The sequence below is a fragment of the Salvelinus alpinus genome, chromosome 29 (assembly GCF_045679555.1).
Source record: "Salvelinus alpinus chromosome 29, SLU_Salpinus.1, whole genome shotgun sequence".
NCBI classification, from domain to species: Eukaryota; Metazoa; Chordata; class Actinopteri; order Salmoniformes; family Salmonidae; genus Salvelinus; species Salvelinus alpinus.
Window position 1 is genome coordinate 6,377,849 of NC_092114.1, and position 6,000 is coordinate 6,383,848.

The following is a 6,000-nucleotide window of genomic DNA, read 5'->3' on the forward strand; positions in this document are numbered from 1 at the left end:
TCTCTCAATTCAATTCAATTCAATTCAATTCAAGGGGCTTTATTGGCATGGGAAACATGTGTTAACATTGCCAAAGCAAGTGAGGTAGGTAATATACAAAAGTCAAATAAACAATAAAAATGAACAGTAAACATTACACATACAGAAGTTTCAAAACAATAAAGACATTACAAATGTCATATTATATATATGCAGTGTTGTAACAATGTACAAATGGTTAAAGCACACAAGTTAAAATAAATAAACATAAATATGGGTTGTATTTACAGTGGTGTTTGTTCTTCACTGGTTGCCCTTTTCTTGTGGCAACAGGTCACAAATCTTGCTGCTGTGATGGCACACTGTGGAATTTCACCCAGTAGATATGGGAGTTTATCAAAATTGGATTTGTTTTCGAATTCTTTGTGGATCTGTGTAATCTGAGGGAAATATGTCTCTCTAATATGGTCATACATTGGGCAGGAGGTTAGGAAGTGCAGCTCAGTTTCCACCTCATTTTGTGGGCAGTGTGCACATAGCCTGTCTTCTCTTGAGAGCCATGTCTGCCTACGGCGGCCTTTCTCAATAGCAAGGCTATGCTCACTGAGTCTGTACATAGTCAAAGCTTTCCTTAAGTTTGGGTCAGTCACAGTGGTCAGGTATTCTGCCACTGTGTACTCTCTGTTTAGGGCCAAATAGCATTCTAGTTTGCTCTGTTTTTTTGTTAATTCTTTCCAATGTGTCAAGTAATTATCTTTTTGTTTTCTCATGATTTGGTTGGGTCTAATTGTGCTGTTGTCCTGGGGCTCTGTGGGGTGTGTTTGTGTTTGTGAACAGAGCCCTAGGACCAGCTTGCTTAGGGGACTCTTCTCCAGGTTCATCTCTCTGTAGGTGATGGCTTTGTTATGGAAGGTTTGGGAATCGCTTCCTTTTAGGTGGTTGTAGAATTTAACGGCTCTTTTCTGGATTTTGATAATTAGTGGGTATCGGCCTAATTCTGCTCTGCATGCATTATTTGGTGTTCTACGTTGTACACGGAGGATATTTTTGCAGAATTCTGCATGCAGAGTCTCAATTTGGTGTTTGTCCCATTTTGTGAAATCTTGGTTGGTGAGCGGACCCCAGACCTCACAACCATAAAGGGCAATGGGCTCTATGACTGATTCAAGTATTTTTAGCCAGATCCTAATTGGTATGTTGAAATTTATGTTCCTTTTGATGGCATAGAAGGCCCTTCTTGCCTTGTCTCTCAGATCGTTCACAGCTTTGTGGAAGTTACCTGTGGTGCTGATGTTTAGGCCGAGGTATGTATAGTTTTTTGTGTGCTCTAGGGCAACGGTGTCTAGATGGAATTTGTGGTCCTGGTGACTGGACCTTTTTTGGAACACCATTATTTTGGTCTTACTGAGATTTACTGTCAGGGCCCAGGTCTGACAGAATCTGTGCAGAAGATCTAGGTGCTGCTGTAGGCCCTCCTTGGTTGGTGACAGAAGCACCAGATCATCAGCAAACAGTAGACATTTGACTTCGGATTCTAGTAGGGTGAGACCGGGTGCTGCAGACTGTTCTAGTGCCCGCGCCAATTCGTTGATATATATGTTGAAGAGGGTGGGGCTTAAGCTGCATCCCTGTCTCACCCCACGACCCTGTGTGAAGAAATGTGTGTGTTTTTTGCCAATTTTAACCGCACACTTGTTGTTTGTGTACATGGATTTTATAATGTCGTATGTTTTACCCCCAACACCACTTTCCATCAATTTGTATAGCAGACCCTCATGCCAAATTGAGTCGAAGGCTTTTTTGAAATCAACAAAGCATGAGAAGACTTTGCCTTTGTTTTGGTTTGTTTGGTTGTCAATTAGGGTGTGTAGGGTGAATACATGGTCTGTTGTACGGTAATTTGGTAAAAAGCCAATTTGACATTTGCTCAGTACATTGTTTTCATTGAGGAAATGTACGAGTCTGCTGTTAATGATAATGCAGAGTATTTCCCCAAGGTTACTGTTGACGCATATTCCACGGTAGTTATTGGGGTCAAATTTGTCTCCACTTTTGTGGATTGGGGTGATCAGTCCTTGGTTCCAAATATTGGGGAAGATGCCAGAGCTAAGGACGATGTTAAAGAGTTTTAGTATAGCCAATTGGAATTTGTTGTCTGTATATTTGATCATTTCATTAAGGATACCATCAACACCACAGGCCTTTTTGGGTTGGAGGGTTTTTATTTTGTCCTGTAACTCATTCAAGGTAATTGGAGAATCCAATGGGTTCTGGTAGTCTTTAATAGTTGATTCTAGGATTTGTATTTGATCATGTATATGTTTTTGTTCTTTATTCTTTGTTATAGAGCCAAAAAGATTGGAGAAGTGGTTTACCCATACATCTCCATTTTGGATAGATAATTCTTCGTGTTGTTGTTTGTTTAGTGTTTTCCAATTTTCCCAGAATTGGTTAGAGTCTATGGAGTCTTCAATTACATTGAGCTGATTTCTGACGTGCTGTTCCTTCTTTTTCCGTAGTGTATTTCTGTATTGTTTTAGTGATTCGCCATAGTGAAGGCGTAGACTCAGACTTTTTCTCTCTCTCTCTCTCTCTCTCTCTCTCTCTCTCTCTCTCTCTCTCTCTCTCTCTCTCTCTCTCTCTCTCTCTCTCTCTCTCTCTCTCTCTCTCTCTCTCTCTCTCTCTCTCTCTCTCTCTCTCTCTCTCTCTCTCTTCTCAGGCTTGTTGTTGCAGTAGATCCCCTCTGCCTGGATCATTATTATAAAATACAACACACTGTGGGAGCAGGAGTCAAACAAGCTGCTACCTCTTCCTCTTCTGGCCACTATCCCAGGTATCTTCTAGAACCCTCATGGTTTTGGTTTCTACTCTGTTAAGTGTTTGTGGCTTTTTTCTGTCCAGGAACTGAGACCTTATTTACTCCATCATAATATAGCACTGTGACTAGTGTTACTTATTTACACCATCATAATATAGCACTGTGACTAGTGTTACTTATTTACACCATCATAATATAAGACTGTGACTAGTGTTACTTATTTACACCATCATAATATAGCACTGTGACTAGTGTTAATTATTTACACCATCATAATATAGCACTGTGACTAGTGTTACTTATTTACTCCATCATAATATAGCACTGTGACTAGTGTTACTTATTTACTCCATCATAATATAAGACTGTGACTAGTGTTACTTATTTACACCATCATAATATAAGACTGTGACTAGTGTTACTTATTTACTCCATCATAATATAGCACTGTGACTAGTGTTACTTATTTACACCATCATAATATAGCACTGTGACTAGTGTTAATTATTTACACCATCATAATATAGCACTGTGACTAGTGTTAATTATTTACACCATCATAATATAGCACTGTGACTAGTGTTACTTATTTACACCATCATAATATAGCACTGTGACTAGTGTTACTTATTTACACCATCATAATATAGCACTGTGACTAGTGTTACTTATTTACACCATCATAATATAGCACTGTGACTAGTGTTACTTATTTACACCATCATAATATAGCACTGTGACTAGTGTTACTTATTTATACCATCATAATATAAGACTGTGTCTAGTGTTACTTATTTACACCATCATAATATAGCACTGTGACTAGTGTTACTTATTTACACCATCATAATATAGCACTGTGACTAGTGTTACTTATTTATACCATCATAATATAGCACTGTGACTAGTGTTACTTATTTATACCATCATAATATAAGACTGTGTCTAGTGTTACCTATTTACACCATCATAATATAGCACTGTGACTAGTGTTACTTATTTACACCATCATAATATAGCACTGTGACTAGTGTTACTTATTTACACCATCATAATATAGCACTGTGACTAGTGTTACTTATTTACACCATCATAATATAGCACTGTGACTAGTGTTACTTATTTACTCCATCATAATATAGCACTGTGACTAGTGTTACTTATTTACTCCATCATAATATAGCACTGTGACTAGTGTTAATTATTTACTCCATCATAATATAGCACTGTGACTAGTGTTACTTATTTACACCATCATAATATAGCACTGTGACTAGTGTTACTTATTTACTCCATCATAATATAGCACTGTGACTAGTGTTAATTATTTACTCCATCATAATATAGCACTGTGACTAGTGTTACTTATTTACACCATCATAATATAGCACTGTGACTAGTGTTACTTATTTACACCATCATAATATAGCACTGTGACTAGTGTTACTTATTTACTCCATCATAATATAGCACTGTGACTAGTGTTAATTATTTACTCCATCATAATATAGCACTGTGACTAGTGTTACTTATTTACACCATCATAATATAGCACTGTGACTAGTGTTACTTGTTTACTCCATCATAATATAGCACTGTGACTAGTGTTAATTATTTACACCATCATAATATAGCACTGTGACTAGTGTTACTTATTTACACTATCATAATATAGCACTGTGACTAGTGTTACTTATTTACACCATCATAATATAGCACTGTGACTAGTGTTACTTATTTATACCATCATAATATAGCACTGTGACTAGTGTTAATTATTTACACCATCGTAATATAGCACTGTGACTAGTGTTACTACATCCTGAGCTAGAACCTCTGGGGCCTGTTCTGTTCTCAAACGTTGTCACAGTGACCGGCCTGGGGGCACCACCATATCAAGTGACCACAAACCCAATCAGACAGCCTAGATGTCTGTCTGATTGGGTGAGTGGACGCTGGACCCATTCAGGGGCCTTCGTTTCACAATGCTCTCCTGGACCAGACCAGGGTGTGGTGGTGGGGGAGAGCCTGTTGCTCCCCTGGGTCTCTGGCCCTCCATTCAGACCAGTGTTATCCCAGCACAGCAGCACTTCCTGAGGGCCGGCTTACAAAGTCACACTACCACACAACCCAGCATCCTGGCTAATACCAATCTACTGGGCTGACTGATGTGGTAGAAGATGCAGATATTCACAGATCCAGGATCAGCATTTCCTCTCCCCAAAACCATTGTCACAACGATCACACTGGACCTTGATGCTGGACTACTATCAATCTACTGGTCTGGGTACAGTCCTCCACTCCGCCGCTCTGGATTGGCCGAGCAGCAGTAGAAGTTGAACAGAGAGGCACAGATCTGGGATCAGCTTCAAATTCTGAAGTCTACAGCAAAATGGACCTTGAATCAGTGTCTGTGGGCTGTGTCATCCTACAGCTAACCCTCTTTGGCAAATGTTACCTCACGTTAACACACTCTTCATGTTCTCTACTAAACACACGAGAACACTGTGTACCTCCCCACCCAAAACACACTGATTCCCTCCCTCCCTCCCTCCCTCCCTCCCTCCCTCCCTCCCTCCCTCCCTCCCTCCCTCCCTCCCTCCCTCCCTCCCTCCCTCCCTCCCTCCCTCCCTCCCTCCCTCCCTCCCTCCCTCTCTTTCTCTCTCTCCTTCTCTCTCTCCTTCTTTCTCTCCCTCTAAAACATCGTCTCTCTCATTATCCCCCTCCTCTCTAGAGTGACTCAGGACAGTGTTAAAGGGGTTGAGTAGTGAAGAGCCCTCAACCCCCAATTCATATTTACCCCCCCAAAATATTTATTTTAGGGGGGGTTAAAGTACTTTCCCTCTCTTCTTAGATCTCCATGTTCCCATCATCTCCTCCCCTGTCTGCTCCTGCAGTGTGTGGGAATTCCAGCTGCCATTCCTTCACACATACACAAACGCTGGATGGCCAGTGTGTGTGTGTGTGTGTGTGTGTGTGTGTGTGTGTGTGTGTGTGTGTGTGTGTGTGTGTGTGTGTGTGTGTGTGTGTGTGTGTGTGTGTGTGTGTGTGTGTGTGTGTGTGTGTGTGTGTGTGTGTGTGTGTGTGTGTGTGTGTGTGTGTGTGTGTGTGTGTGTGTGTGTGTGCCTTGGCCGGCAGCAGACATACAGACCCAGAGTTCACCCCGTGACCAGGTCTCCCTGACAACAGCTCAGAAATGACTC